The sequence below is a fragment of the Canis lupus genome, chromosome 24, assembly GCF_011100685.1.
Source record: "Canis lupus familiaris isolate Mischka breed German Shepherd chromosome 24, alternate assembly UU_Cfam_GSD_1.0, whole genome shotgun sequence".
NCBI classification, from domain to species: domain Eukaryota; kingdom Metazoa; phylum Chordata; class Mammalia; order Carnivora; family Canidae; genus Canis; species Canis lupus.
In genome coordinates, this window is record NC_049245.1 from 25,321,120 (window position 1) to 25,341,646 (window position 20,527).

Genomic DNA, 20,527 nt, shown 5'->3' on the forward strand with positions numbered 1-20,527 from the left:
AGGGCGTGATCCTGGAGACCCAGGATCGAATCCCACGTCGGGCTCCCCGGTGCATGGAGCCTGCTTCTCCCTCTGCCTATGTCTCTGCCTCTTTCTCTCCTCTCTCTCTCTCTGACTATCATAAATTAAAAAAAAAAAAAAAAAAAAAGGAATCCCTATATGGGATTTGATCTCAGGATCCCGGATCACACCCCAAGCTGAAGGCAGAAGCCAACCGCTGAGCCCCCAGGCGTCCCTAGGTTAGCCCTTTTAATACTGGGCCACAGGTCACTAGGACTTGTTGACTTTTCTTTTTACTTTTTCCCCCCTCTATTTCAGATTGAATAATGTCTATTTTCAAATTCTTTCTTTTTCGCAATTCCAATCTGCTGTTAAGCTCATCTAGTGAATTTTTTATTTCTGATGTTTTTTAGTTCTAGAATTAATTCCCTTTTTTTCCTCTAGATTCTCTGGGTGACACCTTGGAGTATGTATATTCATTATGAGCATAGTTTCAATAGTTGCTTTTAAGTCAGTGTCTACGAAATTCGACATCTATTATCTTGAAGTTAATCTCCACGGATGGAATTTTCTCTTGCCCACAGATCACATTTCCTTTTTCTTCATATGTCTAATATTTTGGGATTGCATCCCTCCTGCACATGATGTCTGATATGTTGTAGAGCTTGGATTGTATATGTTCCTCCAAAGAATGTTAATTTCTTTGTTCGCAAAGGCAATTAATTTGGCTGAACTCAGATTCCAGATTCATTCTCCTCTGCAGTAGGCAGCAGCTGAAACCTCTGCTCAGTTTCTTTTAGCTTTTGCTGGGCCGCTTGAAACTGTACATTCAAATCAGCCAGAGATTTAGGGCAGAGTTTATATGAAGAAGTTGAGGCCATCCTTTTGTGGCTGTCTTCTTTTTAGGACTTTCTCCCTCATTTTCTAGCTGTTGTATTTGCACTGACTACTCTCTTATTTCTTCAACCAGTAAGATTAAAGGTTTCTTGAGTTTTAGGCTACCAGTGTCACTGACTATATAGCCTGCCTTTAGGTGAAAAGCTTTAAAATATGGGAAACTTACTTAGTAACCTTCTCTTATTCCAAATATCCGACTCTTGTTTCTGCTTGCTTTTGGTTGCTCTTTAGTGCCTTTTCATATTTGGTTTATAATTTTTTTCCAGCTTATAATGGTTGTATGCAAAAGGGATGTTCCAATGTGAACTTTTCTAACATGACTAAAAGAGAAAATGTTATGTACCAGACAGCTTAGGAATTTGTACACATTCATGACTACACAGAGGGTATTTTTTTTTTCCTTTAAATAGTGATTGCTTATTGCATTAATAGCTACTTGGATGTAACATTTCTATAATATTATATTTGTGGTAAATGTTCAGAGTCCAGGATGGCGCTGAATATGAATAAATCTTGATCTTTGCCTTTTACAGTGAAGAATATCTAATCCACTTTTTTTGTGTGTATGTGTATTTATTTTATTTTCCTTCTTAAAAAGCAGTATGAAAGTAATAGATCTACTCATCATAAAGAATGTCAATATAAAGGTATTAGGAGTTAAAGTGAGAAGTGTCCTCTATCTGCTCTTTCCCCTTGGGTAAACCTCTGTTACTGATTATTTTTCTCGATCCTTTTCTATATGTTTACATAGGTAGGGAAACAATTAAGATTTTTATTGTTTTTAAATGCAGTTGGATTAATTCTAGGCTTATTGTTCTCTGACTTAAGAGTCTTCTTGAGATCTATCTTTGTCAGTACACCTGTTTCATTCTTTTTAATGATTGAATGTTAGTGTCTTATAAGAATGTTCCATCATGTATTTAACCATTTCCCTTTTGATGGACATTTAGAGTGTTTTCTGAGCAGTCAGTATTTCAAACAATGATGCAGTGGTATTCCTTGAGCATATATTTTTGACCACTTGGTGAATAGCCCTTTGAGATAATTTTCTTTTAGTGTAATTGCTGGATTTGAAGGAATGCACTTTTTATTTTATTATTATTATTTTATTTTTTTAAATGATTTTATTTATTATTCATGAGAGACAGAGAGAGAGAGAGGCAGAGACATAGGCAGAGGGTTGATCCCGGAATTCTGGGATCAGGCCCTGAGCGAAAGGCAGATGCTCAACCACTGAGCTACCCAGGTGTCCCGAGAATGCACATTTTAAATGGCATTAAACAAATTACCCTCCAAAAGACCATTCCACTTAATATTGTGACCAAAAGTATGGTAGAGCACATTTTTCCTTGTATCCTTGCTATCTACAGCTATCATTCATATTTTAAGTTATCTCAAAAAATGTTAACGTTGGGCAGCCCCGGGTGGGCTAAATAATTTTAAATAAATTTGAAAAAAATGTTAATATTGGAAACAGACTTCATTTTTTAAGTTATGTGGGGTTTTTATTTTTACATTATTTATTTATTTTAAAGATTATATTTATTTATTCATGAGAGACACAGAGAGAAAGCAGAGACATAGAGGGAGAAGCAGGCTCCGTGCAGAGCCCTGCATGGGACTCAATCTCTGAACTCTGGGATCACGCCCTGAGCCAAAGGCAGATGCTCAACTGCTAAGTCACCCAGGCGTCCCTATGTGGGTTTTTTTTTTTTTTCCTATGTGGGGTTTTTAAATGATATTGAGCAGTTTTTCATGTGTTTATAGAATATTTTTCATCTATTTTTCTTTGAATTTTCTTTGCTCACTTCCTGTAGGGTGGTTTTTACTATTGATTTGCCAGATTTTCTTTGTATACTATGGATACTGATCCTTTGTCTTTTATATACATTGTACTTTATTTTCTCTTGGTCTATCACTTGTCTTTTACTTTTATTTATTGTAATTTACAATACTGAAATTAAAAATTTTAAATCTAGGGACGTCTGGTTGGCTCAGCAGTTAAGCATCTGACTTTGGCCCAGGGCGTGATCCTGGAGTCCCAGGATGGAGTCCCACATCAGGCTCCTTGCATAGAGCCCACTTCTCTCTCTGCTTGTGTCTCTGCCTCTCTCTCTCTCTCTCTGTCTCTCATGAATAAATAAATAAATATTTAAAAATTTTAAATCTACTTTATTTTCCTTCAGTATTTAGGCAATATAGTTATGATCATAATATACATCCAATCAATATTATTACATATATATTTTACCAAAGTAAAAAAATCACATTAATTATTATATAAGCCACCCTTTAAAATTTTTCATGAAATCCAAAATGTTTCCTCACTGATAGCTCATACTCCTAAGTTCTTAATCAACATTCATCTTTAAAAATTTCTTATTTTGTAAAGTTTGACTTAGGGAGAAGGGAATTAAGTGTAGGTAAACTCTGGCATCTCCTAGGCCTGAGGCCTAAGGGCTTGCAGGGTAGCTGCCTTCTGGAGTAAGGCAGGCTTAACAGAGGAAGACATCGCCTTTTGGAGAATTTAGCCAGAAATGAAGCTCTGGAATCAAATCTCATGAGGTTCTATTGATGACATGGTTTTGGACGTGGGAAGTGTTCCCTTGGTAAATATAGGTGGTCTGTAAACTCCCTTTCCAATGTGTGGATGGAGAGTATTGGCTCTGTTATTCTCAAAGTAGAGCTTCTTATGTATGTATGTATGAGCCCAGAGGGAAAATGAAGCTTGAGATTTATGGGTTGCGCATTGTTCCCTGGAGAAGAATATGATGAGAAGTTCCTTTAGTGAGAGACTTGGGGAAATAGTAAAGGTTGAATGGAAATTGTTTTTTCTGCAGTTAGGGCAGGAAAGGTGGGAAGAGATTTTGCTGACGTGGATATGAAAGCTTCGATTGCACATCTTTTTTGCTCAGTTGGAACACCCTAAGAACCTGCTGAGTACCAGGCACTGTGCTAAAATAAGTAGTGTCACTGATACAAAATCATTAATACTTTGTGCCTGCCTGGAAGACCATCTTAAGAGACATGACATTTAAGCTGAATCTTGATGAATGAATAAGTACTATCCCCATGAGTGATAGATGGGGCGTTATGTATTTCCAGCAGAGGGAACAATATAAGCAAAGGTGTAGCACATTTCCTATTATGTTATTTCATTGGAGAGAAGGTAGTCAATTGAATATTGATGAATTTGTATTTGACACTGCATACTTATAACTTTAATTTTAGCTATCATGTAATCTGTACCATTTATATCCTCATTGTGTTGTACTAAATCTAAGTCTAATTATATATTTAACAATGAATATAAGATTTGAAAATCTTTACTTCTAGAAGGGGCAAATTCCAAATATTAGGAATAATTTAAATTATAAATAGAAAATTTTACTTTGTTAAAAAGTGAACGACATTAAATAGTTTGTTTTTAACAGGACCATTTATAAGACTGACAACATAATGAGTGTATGTCATCAGAATTGCATACTCTATTTGGATAATTTCAAACTTGGGAGGGATGGATTATTTTAAGCCTCTTGTTAAGCCTGCCTTAGTCCAGTTGGGACTTGGACTTATGACCCTGAGATCAAGAGTCAGACGTCTAACTGACTGAGTCACCCAGATGCTCCAGGGGGATTCTTGACCACACCCATGTGGTTAACATTAATGCTATAGGAGAGCAGCAAATCTTCACTCTGGCTCCTCCATGGCGCCTTAGGTTGGTCTTTTGTCCCACTGGGTCCAGAGTGTTATGCCTCAGTCTTGCGGGCCCTTTTTGGGTGTTTCTGGGATGTGGGGGGTGGGGGAGGGGAGGGGAGGGCGAGCGGGGAGGGGATGAGAGGTGAGGGAGGGGAGGGCTTTTTCTTTTCTTTTCTTTCTTTTCTTTTTTCTTTTTTTTTCTTTTCTTTTTCTTTTCTTTTTTCTTTTCTTTTCTTTTTTCTTTTTCTTTTCTTTTCTTTTCTTTTCTTTTCTTTTCTTCTTTTTCTCTTTCCTTCTTTCTTTTTCTTTTCTTTCTTTTTTCTTTTCTTTTTTCTTCTTTTCTTTCTTCTTTCTTTCTTTTCTTTTCTTTTTTTTTTTCTTTTCTTTTCTTTTTTTTTCTTTGTCTTTTCTTGTCTTTACTTTTTCCTATCCTGATCCTTCCTTCCTTCCTTCATTCCTTCCTTCCGTTCCTTCCTTCCGGTCCTTCCTTTCGGCTTTCTTTTTTATGATTTTACTTATTTGCTTGACAGAGAGAGAGCACAAGCACAAACCGGGGAGATAGCAGAGGGAGAGGGAGAAGCAGGCTCCCCACCAAGCAGGGAGCCCAATGTGGGCCTTGATCCCAGGACCTTGGGATCATGACCTTAAGCCAAAGACAGATGCTTAACCCACTGAGCCACCCAGGCACCCCCTGATCTACCTTTTCTTGCTGAGCCTTCTGTCAGGGGGGAGGGCCTCTTCTCCTCCCAACTTACTTTTCTGTTCAGAGAAAAGTATGGAGAATGGACTTGATGTACAAAATGAGGTGGAATTTAATCTCAGAACTTGACTGTTTGATGTGGAGAGCTCTAGATGACAGCCATGTCCTTATATTTCAGCAGAAATAAGCTCTTAAATTATATTGTCACAAGGGTGGTATTATGTTAGACATCCCTTGAAATTGATCATGAACTGTTGTTCCTACATCACTGTAAAATAGGCTATACACATGAGAGAAGTGAGGAGAACTAGGCTAGAGGCTAAATCCAGTGCTTCTTTTGAATTTTACATATTTTGTGGAGTTATGAGTCTTTCCAAAACACACACACACATACAGTTTCTATCGTGTCAGTTAATTTAGATGTTTTTCTGGTTGTGGAGAGGACAGAAATAAGGTAAAGGGAGGGTAGGAGACATGAGCTTTGGGAAGGGATGATGGTAAGATTTCATGTCTTCTTTGCTTCTTCAGGTTACACACAGGATTTGTGAGGAATAATTTTGAAACCACTGCAACTAACTAAAGCACTGACCCATTTTTCTAAGCGAGTTTTATAGCAATGGTAGAAGTCAAATAACCTTGAATTTGAGCTAGGAAGAGTAAGTGCTATAAGCTATTTGCTTTGAAAACTTAAGAAACCAGAGGAGAATATAGTTGAAATTCTTCTACTTGGGTAGGCATTTGTTGAGCAATTCTTCTACTTGGTAGGCATTTGTTGTAAATAAAATTATTAGAGTGGATGCCTTTAGAAGTTCAGAGATTTCAGATTATTCTCTAAATCTGGGCCCAACCTTGGCTAGTCACAGATTACCAGAGCTTTATGAAAAATGGGCTGTAGTCCATTCGTTTGTTTTTAGTCGACAAATATTTAGTGCATTTAAGTGCCAGACTATTCTAACCATGGTTTAGATTCAAATTGTGGTTTAGATTCTAACCCACAGTCTTGATATGTTGTCAGTTATAAATGACCAGGAAGTTATTTGTCACTAAAGTATTGAATGTTTACGAATGCTTTGCTTGTGAGTTAACCAGGCATGTTTTAGAGTAATGCCTATAATAGTTTTTGTAAATGATTTATTTTAAAATTAATCAGATCCTCTTTAATGTAATGCCTACAGTAGTTTAGCTTTCATGCACTTGTGTTCTCCATGTCATCTTGAGTAGGAGAGTCCTAGGGTTATAGCCATTGTAGTCTGGGAAATTATAAGTGTCTATGTTTGCCTCAGGCATTTATGTACTGGTAGAGAATTGCTTGAGAATTCATTTTCTAGGGGCTAGAAAAATGAGATGTCTGGTCAGTGTTCTAGGTCTTTCTGTCTAGGGGAAGTGATAAGACCTGCAGGTGCCTGTAATATAAGAGTAATAATACTTAAAATTATGGGGTAGAATACTGGTGATAATAGCATATGCTTGCCACATGAAAGTTGAACTCAGGACTCACTTCTTGAGCCCTTACTATCTGCCCAGGAGCTCTGTACTCTGTTGAGTATACAGAGATGAATGGGGCACTCTTGTTCTTAGTGTTCATTAAATGCTATTTGAATCTGACTCTGGGAGAGAGGTGATGTTTAGGTTGGTGGTTTGGAGGCAGGGGTAGAGGAAGGTGGTACTTTCACAGGGCCTTGAAGGATGAGTAGCAATTTGGCATTTAGAGATGGAAGCAGAGCAGCGTCAACTGCATAATCATAGAGTCTTTTCTGAGACTGTTAGGTGTGCTTTCTGACTTAATTGCAGGCTTTCTGTACGGTTAAGGCTGAGCAGATAAGTTACTGCCAAACTAAGGTCAGTTGCTTTAAAGAGTTGATGAGACTAGTGACAATGCCTCATTCTCAGATAGGAAGGATAGCCCTGAAGTGTTCATCTGGATCTCTCTGTTGGTAAGGTTGCTTTCCTCCTACTTAGTTATTATTCTTAGGCCTTAAGGTATTTTAAAGTATTTTTTTCTGATTATTTGAAAATAAATTACAGACTTCTACTTCAAAATATTTTGGTGTATATTTATTTCTTATATTACCATAATATAATTATCAAAATCAGGACCTTATTCAAGCTTGAGCAGAGATTTTGTTGGTACCTTTTACTTTATTTATGGAAGTGATCTTGTCTTTTCAGTATACTCTTTTTGATAACTTGCTTTTTTATGTTCATGAATTTGAAAAGAAGTCCAGAGAAGTACAAGAATAATAAAACCAACATTCATGTCTCCAAAAGCCCAGAACTGTTGATATTTGTTCATGCATGCAACAGGTCCTTACAGTAGCCTGCAGTGACCCTGCTTCTTCTGGCCACCTGTTATCTCTCCTCACTCTCTCCTTCTGCTGATTCTGTTCCAGCCTCATGGCTTCCTTGCTATCCTGCAGACACAGCAGGTGTGCTCTTATCTGTGGGCTTGTTCTTTGTCACACTTTTACTGAATACCTTTTACACCTGACCAGAGCAAATAGATCCATTGGAAGACTTGTTTCATCAGTTCAGTAGTGGGTAATATTGAATTAATTTGGTCTTTCATTCAATTACTTCAAGTAAATCAAGTCAATTACTCGACCATTTCTTATGTACCAAAACTTTTAATTTTATTTTTTAAAAGATTCTATTTATTCATTCATGAGAGACACAGAGAAAGTGGCAGAGACAGGCAGAGGGGAGAAGCAGGCTCCTCGCAGGAAGCCCTATGTGGGACTTGATCCCAGGATTCTGGGATCATGCTCTGAGCCTAAGGCAGACGCTTAATCGCTGAGCCACCCAGGTGTGCCTGTACCAAAATTTTGATGGGAGAAAGGAAAGCTGGAAAAGGTTAAGAACAGACAGAAAGTTGAATAACCGATCACTTTCACCTCAGGAAGACACTTACTTGTAAGAATGGACTGTCCTTGGAGCACCTGGGTGCTCAGTGGTTGAGCATCTGCCTTTGGCTCAGGTTGTGATCCCAGGGTCCTGGAATCGAGGTCCCACATTGGGCTCTCTGTGGGGAGCCTGCTTCTCCCTCTGCCTATGAATCTGCCTCTCTTTTGTGTCTCTCATGAATAAATAAATAAAATCTTAAAAAAATGGACTATCCTGGATACTTCAGTTGATAGATGGTGAATTGCATTATGGATTGATTGTTCAGCTTAAATATTTCTAGAGCTGCCATAATGTTGAACAGCTCTTCAAATTTCAAGTAAGTCCTGTTTTTTGATGCAGTGATTCTTTTTCTAAGATTCCTGTTGGATATGGGGAATGAAAACTATCAACATGTATGATCAAATAATCTGCTTTGAAAATTAGTGTGAAAAGATATTTTAACTATGTTTTCTAAAAAATTTAAATTAATCACTTCAATTACTCATAAATTTTTTTCATGGAAAAACATAACATAGCAGGAAGTCGTCCCAGACTGTATGATTTAGTATGATCATCATTTTTGAATAATAAGGAGACAACAGGGATCCCTGGGTGGCGCAGCGGTTTGGCGCCTGCCTTTGGCCCGGGGCGTGATCCTGGAGACCCGGGATCGAATCCCACATCGGGCTCCCGGTGCATGGAGCCTGCTTCTCCCTCTGCCTGTGTCTCTGCCTCTCTGTCTCTCTCTGTGTGACTATCATGAATAAATAAATAAAATCTTTAAAAATAAATAAATAAATAAGGAGACAACAGTGAAGGGGGGTTTTCCTTAATGTTTGGTTTTTAAAATGAATAAGATTTCTTACAATCTGAGCACTAAGGTATACTAATTCTTTATGAGTATTAGTTTCTTTTTTTTTTTTTAAGATTTATTTATTTCAGTGAGTGGGTAGGGCGAGGGACAGAGGAAGAGAAAGAACTCTGAAGCAGACTCCCTGCTGAGTGTGGGGCCCACTTTGGAGCTCTATCCCAGGACCCTAAGATGATGACCGGAGCTGAAATCAAGGGTGGGCCACTTAACTGACTGAGCCAGCCAGGCACACCAGTGAGCATTAGTTCTTGATGAATTTTTGAACTCTGAATTAAGTCAGTTGGGACCTTCCGTTCTTCCTCCCTCCCTCCCCTCCCTCTCTTTCTCTCTCTCTCTTTCTGATTTTACTTATTTATTTGAGACCGAGAGAGAGAGCATGAGTGGGGGAGGGACAGAGGAAGAGAGAGAAAGCAGACTCCCTGGTGAGCAGGGGAACCTGTTGTGGGCCTCAGTCCCATGACCCCAGGATCATGACCTGAGCCAAAGACATGCTCAACTGACTGAACTACACAGGTGCCCTGGGACCTCAACTTAGTTCCTTATTTGTTGTGTCAGAGAGAGGGCACACAAGGAGGGGGAGTGGCAGAGGGTGAAACAGGCTCCCTGCTGAGCAAGGAGTCCCAGGCATTCCTGGGACCTTTATTTGAAGAATTATTTTATAGGGGTACCTGGCTGGCTCAGTTGATAGAGCATGTGACTCTTGGTCTCAGGGTTCTAAGTTTGAGCCCCATGTTGGGTATAGAGATTTCTTAAAAAGTCTTAAAAAATTATTTTATAAAGAATCATTTTGCTGATTTTTTCCCCCTCATAAATTTCAAAACCACTACATGCCATGAAAAATTAAAACCAGGGGATCCCTTGATGGCTCAGCAGTTTAGTGCCTGCCTTTGGCCCAGTACATGATTCCTGGGAGTCCTGGGATCAAGTCCCATGTCAGACTCCCTGCGTGGAGCCTGCTTCTCTCTTTCTGTCTGTGTTTCTGCCTCTCTCTGTATGTCTATCATGAATAAATAAATAAAATCTTAAAAAAAATTAAAACCAAGTAAGTAAAAAGTGAAACGTCTTCCTTTATATAGATAATATTCTCACTCTCAAGGGAGCCATGGTACAATTTGTTTTATGGCCTTACGTCCTTCCAGGCATAGTTCTGGTGCATATACAAACATACATATGCAGGTAAAGCTTTTAAAAAACACAGTAGTGGGATCATTTATGGTATTTTTCCGTGTTAGTTCATATCTCCTTTCACAATTACATATAATTTATTGTATGGTATTCTATAATTTTTTAACTATATCCTGAAATTCAGACTTATTCTAATTTTTCAATATTCTGTTTTATAGGCAAAGAGCCTAATATTTGGCAAGGAGGACTTAGCCATAGTTGTACACTTCCTACTGGCTGGTGATACTGGGTCTGTTACTCCCGTCTACCAACCTAGTGCCTAAAGCCATCTGATGAGATGCCGGGTGCTATATAAATTTAGGCATAAACACAGTCCCTGTCTTTAGAGAAATTGCACAGCATGTGATACAACATTCCCTCAACCCTCAAGGGTACTTGTTAAAGCAGTGTGTATACTCTGAGTAAGAGGCTTAGTAGAGTGGCCAGGTTTGAAGAGGAATGCGTGGTACAAGTGATGTCAGTACTCCAGACAGGGTGGTGCCTTTGGAATTATTTAATTGAGGGAGGAAGATGTGTTGATCTAGAAACAGAATGATGTTGGAGCATGGGCTTAGTGGTGAGTACAGGATGATCTAGAAAGATGGCTGGGAGAGATTGTTTTGTTGAGGATTCATTCACCAGGAATGTATTATGTAAGTAAGCAGGAAGGAGGGTGGTATCATCATCAGAAACATCCCTGGAGGCCAGGATGCTGTTGCATTAGTCATTATTTGGTGATTGCTGTGCTGAGCTGGTGCCAGTCTTGGAATGTCTAACCTGGGATGGAGTCACAATCTAGGGAAATCTGTGTGAAGGAAGCTTTTGATTGGCAGGGGAGGGGAAGCCAGGGAAGGCAGAACATACCTAGTCTAGAGCAGAAGAGAAGTGTTAGCCATCCAAACACAGCTCTGACATTTGGGGCAGCTTTGCCATCTTGTGGGTTAAATGCTCAGTGATTTTTTTTTGTGAGGACAGTACAGAGGTTTGCATCTTCCTCCCTCTTAGCTGTCTTGTGACCTCAGAGTAATTTTCCTGCACATATTTTTTTCTGCATATATTAAAAAATTATTTTAATTAAATAAACTCTACCCCCAAGGTAGGGCTCAAACTCACAATTCTCAAGATCAAGAGTCGCATGCCCTACTTTCTAAGGCAGCCAAGGTATCCCTCTGCATGTATTTTTAATAAGTTTTAAGACTGAAATAATTTCAGACTTTTAAAAAGTTGGAAAAGTAGTACAAAGAATTCCTGTATATCTTCAGCCAGATTCTTCCACTAGTTTGCACTTTGCCATGTTTGCTTTATTTATTAGATTTTTTAAAATATTTTCTGTTATATCTGAGAGACACAGAGAGAGGCAGAGGCAGAGGGAGAAGAAGAAGCAGTCTCCCCAAGGGGAGCATAATGTGGAACTCAATCCCAGGACCCTGGGATCACAACATGAGCAAAAAGTAGATGCCCAACCTCTGAACTACCGAGGCGCCCCTGCCATGTTTGGTTCATTGTTCTTTTTTTTTTTTTTTTTTAAAGATTTTTTTTTTTAAAGTAGGCTCCACACTGGGCAAAGCTTGAACTCACAACCATGAGATCAAGACCTAAGCTGAGATTAAAAGATGGTAGTTTAACCAGCTGAGCTACCCAGGTGCCCCCCCCCCCCCCCGCTTTTTAGGTAATCTCTACACCCAATGTGGGACTTGAACTCAGAACTCCGAGATTCAGTCGTATGCTCTACTAAGCCAGCCTTTTAAAAAAGTATTATTTCTGAATTGTTTGGTATCAGTTGTAGAACTTTACCCAGAGATATTTCAGTGCTTATTTCCTAAAAACAAGGACATTCTCTTACATTACTACAATATGATTATCAAAATCAGGACCTTATTCAGATTTCCTCAGTAGTTCTAATAATATCCATTATAGCAAAAGTTGGAAAAACATTTTTTCCTGGTCAGGATCCAATCCAGGATTACATATTGGATTTCATTGTTTGTTTCTTTAGTCTCCTTTCATCTGAAATAATTCTTTAGTCTTTGTTTTTTATGACCTTGACATTTCTGAAGGATATGGTGTCCCTCAGTTTGGTATCTTCTGATGTATCCTCATGATTAGATTTAGGTTATTAACTTCTAGTGGAAATACCATGTAAGCAGGATGTTCTTTTTAAGTGCATTCTATCAGGAGGCATGTGATATCTGTTTGTCCCATTTATTGGTGATGTTAACTTGATTACTTACCTAAGATAGTATCTGTTCTATTGTAAAGCTATTATTTTTCCCTTTATAGTTAATAAATTTCTTGTGAGAGGATACTTTGAGGCTCTGTAGATATATTGTTTTCCATGAAACATTTACCTACTACTTCAGCATCCGTTGGTATTTCCTGTACAGAACAGTTTTTTACTCTGATGGCTGCCAAATAGTGCTTTCTAACTTTAATAATTTCTCTTAACATTTTATTAGTTTGTATTCTGTTATAAGGAAGGCTCTCCCTTCTTTCTTTATTGGTATCCACATGGATTCATGGATTCTGTCTTTGTTCTATGGGTTTATAATCTGTGTCTGTCATGTTTTTTCTTTTTTAAAGATTTGGGGCGGGGGGGGGGAGAGAGAGCGCGCGCGCATGAGCAGCTGGAGAGGCAGAGGGAGAGAGAGGATATCAAGTAGATACCCTGTTGAGCATATAGCCCATTTTGGGTCTGGCTCTCACAACCCTGAGATCATGACCTCAGCCGAAATCAAGAGTTGGATGTTAATTGACCTGAGCTACCCATGTGCCCCATATGTCTGTCATTATTTATTTTAATACCCACATTGTCCCAGATTTGGTCAGCAGGAGCCTTTCAAACTGGTTCCTGTATCTTTTCATTCTGCAAGCACTTCTTTATTATTTTTTAAAGATTTTTATTTTATTTACTTATTTTTTTAAAGATTTTTAAAATTTATTTTTAAAAGATTTACTTATTCATTTGAGAGAGGGAGTACATGCATGAACTCGGGGTGGGCAGAGGGAGAGGAGAAGCAGACTCCCCATTGAGCAGAGAGCCCAACTCAGGGCTGTATCCAAGGACATAGGGATCATGACCTGAGCTGAAGGCAGATGCTTAATGAACTGAGCCACCCAGGTGCCCCTAAGGATTTTATTGTCCTTTTTTAAATTTCATTTTTTTAATTTAAAATTTTTTTAATTTCTTTTTTTGAGAGAGAGAAAGCATGAGCAGGGGCAAGGGCAGAGAGAAAAGCAGGCTCTCAGCTGAGCAGGGAGCCGGATTTAGGGCTTGATCAGGATCCTGGGAAGGCAGATTCGTAAGGGATTAGACAACAGGGTGCCTCCTGATTCTCTCTAGTCTGCTTCCTTCAGGCTTCAGGACGAAGTGAAGGAAGGAAGGAAGGCCAGAAAGAGAAGGGAGGGGAGGGAAGGGAGAGAGAGGAGGGGATGAGAGAGGGAGAGGGATTCTTCTTCCTTCCTTCCTTCCTTCCTTCCTTCTTTTTCTTTTCTCTTTTCTTTCTCTTCTCTTCTCTTCTTCTTTCCTCTTTTCTTTTCTTTTCTTTTTTTCTTTCTTTTCTTCTTTCTTTTCTCAGAGAGGCAGAGACATTGGGGATCCCAATGCGGGACTCGATTCCCGGAGCCTGGGATCTCGCCCTGATCTTGCCTGGATCTGGCCCTGATCGGAAGGCAGACACTCAACCACTGAGCCATCCAGGTGTGTCTCCCCCCGCCCCCGCCCCCCCCCCATTTCTTTTAAATGGAAAATTGTATTTAGAAACCACAATCTGAATGTGAGATATGCTGCTGCTTCTGAGGTATACAGAGAAAATGTAGAAGTTCCTCTTTACTCCCTCCGTTCCTAGTCCACGCCCATTTCCAGAAATAACCACTACCAACATCTTAATTTCTGTCCCTGGTTTCTTCTCTTTTCATCTAAAAAGATAAATATTTATTTAAGTAATCTCTGCACCCATTGTGGGGCTCGAACTCACTACTCTCAGATCAAGAGTTACATGCTCCTCTGACCAAGCCAGCCAGGCATCCCGTTTCCTATGCATTTTTATAATATCTTTTTTTTCCTCACCTGTTACCATACATGGGTTCATATACTATGGTATGGACTGGGTAACTTTCTGTATGGATATCTTAAGATTATCCATATCAGTAAGCATAGAGCTACTTCATTCTTTTAAATAGCTGATTAGAATTATATAATGCAGACTTCTCATAATTTATATAACTGTTCCTCTACTTAAGGACATATTTAAGGATATTTTGCTTTTATTGATGCATTTGACTGGACTTGCTGTGAATATTTAAATCTATTCATGTTTGATTGATTGCCTTCTATTGCTTCAGAGCTGATAAAATTATTTCTTCACACACCTGAAAAATGTTCTACCCATTATGTCAAAAAAGTATTAAACTGCTGGTATCACATGATGTCTTTGCTGACGGGAATACCAACTGTATTAGGAGGTGGTGCTGCTGAGGGTACATACATAAGACAGTGAGAAGTGGCCCTTATCTTCTGGCTGGAAAAGTCGCAAATAACAGGCTCCAGGAACAGATCCGAAGTGCTTAAGATGGGGTGCATCAGTCATTTATGCCAGGAGTTGATGGCATATGGTCCCTAAGAGCCAGTGCCATTTTGACAACTTCCTAGATGTTGAGTAAGCTGAGTCTGGATAGAAGTGAACACTGGCCAAACCATGGTGGAATGGCAATGAGAGGGCAAAGCCTGAGTGGAGGTGTGAACTATGAGACCGTGAAGCAGTTGGCTGGACAGCTGCTGAGGCCTCATTGTGGGTTGATGGGAGGTGAGTTTGGAAAGCAAGGTGGTACTTAAATTGACATGAGCTTGGAATGCTAGGGTATGGTCAGTGAGAATAAATATCACCGTCATAATCCTCTGTGAGGTTTGAGGTTCTGGCAATGGGTATTTTAAAAAAGGGTTAAATAGGATTTTATTTCTAAGCCACATTTCAGGAAAACATCCTTTAAAAAACTTCTTTTAGTATAAAATTAATGTATGTTTATCATAAAAGTATAAAACATTATCCAAATAGAAAATGAGAGGGTTCTGATCCTGCTCTATATTATCTACTGCTATGTAACAATTTTACCACAAACATGGTGACTTAAAACAACACATTTATTTTTTTATAGTTTCTGTGGATAAGGAATCCAGGCAGAGTAGTCTGCAAGACTGTAGTCAAAGAGTTGACCAGGGTTGTGTTCTCATTTGAAAACTCTGCTGGGGAAGGATTTGCTTCCAGGCTCACATGGTTATTGGCAACATTCAGTTTCTTGCAGGCTGTCAGACTCAGAGCCACAGTTCTTGCTGGCACTTTCAGTTACTTGTCCTTTTGTCTCCTAGTAACTGCTCCTACGTTGACAAAAGATGGTAGTGTCCCATAGTGGAAGATGTATATAACTGGGTGGTGCCATCAGTGACATATAATACAGTTAACTCCCATTGGGAAATACACACCTGTGTGAGACCTGGGATCTACACAGACTGTGTGTGGCTCAGTGGGCCTTATGGGCAGCCAATGGCTCTCCTAGTCCTTTACCGTGCTTCTAGCACCATGTTTCTTTCACCACAGGAACACTGTTCTGGGGAGTAGTATAATACAGAAATATAAAAGCATTGTGTTCTTTCTGTTGTGACGTTAATATGACTATTATACCTAATTAGATAATAAAGCGCAAAAGAGTAGAAAACACTTGTTTTTCTTTTTACTTGAAGTCTCATAACCAAAGGGTTGCCGTTATTTATACTATTATATTGTGTATATTTTTCTTATAATATTTTGTTTTGATCGTAGTATTCTCTTGTGGGTTTTCTTTGGCATAGTTATGCTATGCATATTCTTTTTTTTTCTTTTTAAAGATTTATTTATTTATTCATTCAGAGAGAGCAAAGAGAGAGGCAGAGACACAGGCAGAGGGAGAAGCAGCGCTCCATGCAGGAAGCCCGATGTGAACTCGATCCTGGGTCTCCAGGATCACACCCCGGGCTGCAGGTGGCGCTAACCGCTGCGCCACCAGGGCTGCCCTATGCATATTCTTTTTAAAAATTATTTGAAAATGTAAAATATTTGCTGGTTGCATCTTTTTATTGTTCCTGTTGTGCTTTTATTACCAAACTTGAGTGTGTGACTAATAAAGTTGGGCAATTAGATGTTAAAATTTTTCAGGTTGTGCCACTGATACACTGACCTCTGGCTGGGATTATGCGTACCTTTGATTTTTTTAAACAAACAACTATGAGGTTGGTGACAACCATCATGACAACTAATGTTCAAGTAACTAACTCTAGTTAATAATGGCTTTTCTCTTCTGTTACCTCAAGGAAACATGTAGGAGCCTTGTGAAATAAGTATTTTCCCTCCCATTTGGTGAGGAAACCATCTTGGAGAGCCCACTTCTCTTGTTTAATGTTGTTCACCAAGATAAGTATCATAGGAAAAATAAAGAATGGGGCATGTTCCCCATTTCAACATTTTAGAATAAAGAATGAGCAGAGCCAATTGTAGTACAGATAGAAAGGGATAGATACTATGAGATTATTTTACATGAAATACTTAATGGGAATTCAGAGAAGGCAGGATAGATCATTTTCTGCTGAGAGGCCAAGGCAAAAACGTTATGCAAGTAGGTGGCATTTGAAGGATGTGCAGGGCTTGGTTTGCAAGTGCAAAAGGTAGGCTAAACAGAGGGAACAATGTGACCTACACTGGCCAAACTGGCAGCTTTCATTGTGCAGATAGGCTTGTCTTGGCTGTCATATGCAAAGACTAAGTTAAAATTACCAAGTCTGGAAAATACCGTTTTTATATCTCTTTAAATTAGTTGGGTTCAAAAATTGTACAGTTTGCAAGGTCTTCATGAAAAAGGAAATGATTACTTAAATCTTGGGATGTTTATCTTTTTTGCTGTTGTTTCATTTTAACATGTCCCAAATATTTTGTTATCATTAAAAAGTTAACATAAACATTATATAATTACTATATAATATTTTTATCTATTTTTTGATTTGTGGATCCAAAATTAGAGTTAATTATGTAATTTATCAGATTTTGTCAAAGGCTATTATCTGTAACTGATTTATACTCTATTTGCTGCTTGTCTCACCCCGATGTTTGTGTTGTTTTTCCCAACAGTGCAGGGTAGATTATGGACAGGCTTATAATTGGAATGGTTTGTATATCAATAATTTATACTCACTGAGTTGAGTTTATGAAGGAATTTTACATATCAAACTTCTGTAGTTGAATATAATTCTCAAATCTTTCTTTTAATATTTACTCCTTTAGGCAACAGCTAGCGACTGATTTTGTCTCATTGATGTTGCCGTTTTGAAAAGAGCTCTTGGTTTGGTCAGGGGCTTTGTGACAGTGATACCTGGCAGTATGTTCTCTCCTGGGGAGTTTCTTTACTTGAGCTGCTGTGATTCTAGGACTACCTCTTAAAGGCAGTTTGGCCCACCTGAGTGCCATGCTTGCTTACCTTTGGAAGTCCAGCTGTTCCTACCTTCTGCTTAGCTGTGCGGAACCAAGGGTTTTCCTTTGAGGGGAAGAGTTTCTGTTCTGCCACCCTAAACTTACTTCCTTTAGAGAAGCTTACTGGATTGGTAGACTGTCTGTCTTCATCCGTTCAGGCTACTATAACAGTATCTATAGACTGGATGGCTTAGGAACAAGACATTTGTTTCTCACAGTTCTGGAGCCTGGGAAGTCCAAGATCAAGGCACCAGCAGATTCATTGTCTAGGAAGAGCCTGCTTCCTAGTTAGTAAAAAGCAGTCTTCTCACTGTGTAGTCGTGTAGCAGAAGGGGCAAGAGAACTCTCTGGGGTCTCTTTAATAAGGGCCCTAGTCCCATTCATGTGGGCTCTGCCTTCATGACCTATTCACCTCCCAAAGGCACCACCTCCAAATACTGTCACATTGGGGGTTAGGTTTTAATATCATAATTTTTGGGATCTATAGCACTATGAGACCATGTGAATCTTTATTTTAGCAGTTAGTTTGAGCACATCTTTTTTGGAATCTCTGTCTGAACTAGAAGGAAATAGATGCATGAGTATATTGGGAATCTGCATAGATGAATTGAATTGGCTCAGGCAGTTCTATCCAGAGAGTGTAGATTAATTGGTGTCAGCCTGAAGGCTATCCAAAGGCTGTCCTCAGGTCTGTCCCACGAGATCTTTATCAACAACTTAGATAAAGACTCAAATATATAGAATTACAGAATCAAGGTTTATAAACTTCTTGGACTAAAATAATCTGATGGAGTTTGTTAGGGATAAATGTGTAACTTCCAACATGTAGTTTTACAAAACTATTTGAGGATAATGGAAACACACTTTAATTCATGTTTTAAAAAGGCAAACAACACAAAGTTCCGGATTTTGGTGGACTAAGCTGGTACTTTCCAGCACCATGTAATGTGATTATTAAAAAAATAAAACAAATCTATAAAACTCTTTGGCTGCATTAGTAAAAGTACCATGTTCTGAAAGGTGGGGGTAATAATTCTATTGAGTAGCCATATTAGGAACCTTCTGGTTGGTTTGGATTTCACATTTTTAGAAGGATGTAGAAAAACAGAATGCTTACAGAGTGATATGTTTCCCAGCCAGAGCTTATGAGGGCTGGTTGGAGGAATTTGACTGTGGTTGATAATTATAATGGCTGTCTCCAGCTACATTCCATAAATGATGTAAGCCTGTTTATCAAGATGTATTTAATACTTTAAATGACCTTCTTTATGCCAAGCACCTATGTTATAGCCTTCCCTCAACTCTTTAAAATAGGTGGTATTTATTCTTTTTTTTTTTTTTTAGATGAGAAACCAAATGAGAATAGTTTAGAAAATGTGCACAACTTATTTATACAGCTAATGAAAAGTAAAGCTGGGATTTAAAAACAAGCTGATTCCATTATACCATATTGCCTCTAGCATGAGCACAGAGTGGCTGAAGGTGGTGGAGACTTCTGTTGTTCTGCTTATGAGCAGGTTAATTCCTTAACAGCTGTTCATAAGTCCCATTTATTTAGAAGTCCAAAATTATACTATATAGTAGTAAGAACCAGTATTTATTGAGTGCTTAGTATGTGCCAGACACTTTTCTAGGATCTTTGCATGTACTAATTTAATTCTCACAACTTTGTGAAGTAGTTACCACTAATCTCTCCACCCTGCACATGAAGAAGCTGAGGCAGGAGGAGTAAGTAAAGGAGTCAGGATTTGAACCAGGCCAGCCAGCTGCAGAGCCCACACTTTTTAACCATCGTTCTGTCTTTGCCTTATGCAGATGATCAGTTGTGTATACACAAAGGTGCAGAGTTTTTGAATAGAGAGAATGGTAATTCTTCATGGAATTGGTTCAAAGTTCTCATTTTCAGCTCTTAGATTTTTTTTTAATTCAAAGATGCTCGCATTTTGGCAGTCTTCTTTGCCATTATAAATAAATATATCACAATAAACCAGGGCTACGAACACAAGCCGAAGGATACATGAATTTACTGTGGCTGAACTTGACTGCTGTAGTTCTCAGGTGGTGGCAGGAGGTGTTGATGCTCTCCTACTTGGACTTTAGCTTTGTTCATATGATGGTAGGTGGAGTTGTCTGCAATGATTTTTGTTTTTTTAAAGATTTATTTATTTATTTCAGAGAGGGAGAAGGGGGAGCATGAGCAGGGGGAGGGGCAAAAGGATAGGGAGCCAGAGAGAGAATCTCAAATAGACTGCACATGGGGCCCAGTCTCATGACCCTGAGATCATGACCTGAGGCAAAACCAAGAGTCACACAACCGATGGAGCCACCCAAGCATCCCTTGTCTGCATTGATTTTTAAGACTGTCGTAATAGAAAAGGAATTATTAGGTTGAACCGTATGAAATAGCCAATATTTAACTTTCTTAATTACAAAAATGGCACATTCATATGGTTCAACTTTTAATAGGTCCAAGAGGAGTAAATTCCAGGAAAATTGCTTATAATTTCTTTTAAGAAATAATTTTAGGATATATTAGAGGTTTGAGGTTTGAATTTTTCCACTGACATGGTTTCCAGCACAACCATTTTTGTCTATGTATTCCAATTCATTTCATGTTACTATTCTTCTCTTAACTGCATCTTATTGATTCGAACCTCTTTTATCTCTTGTCATAGATAGAAAGTGATTTTAAGGCTTTTCTGCTTTGGGATGTATATGTATTTATATATAATTTCTTACTTGTTTAAATTGTCCATAAAATGGCATCCATCAGATCACCAAGCATAGCAGCTTTGTAATCATACCCTAGTGCTGATTTTGAAATAC

General features: G+C 38.6%; 1 protein-coding gene across 1 annotated transcript in view; it reads left to right on the forward strand.

The window, feature by feature from the left end:
• Positions 1-20,527, forward strand: part of PHF20 (PHD finger protein 20) — a 195,742-nt gene that overhangs the window by 133,607 nt on the left and 41,608 nt on the right. The window lies entirely within an intron of this gene.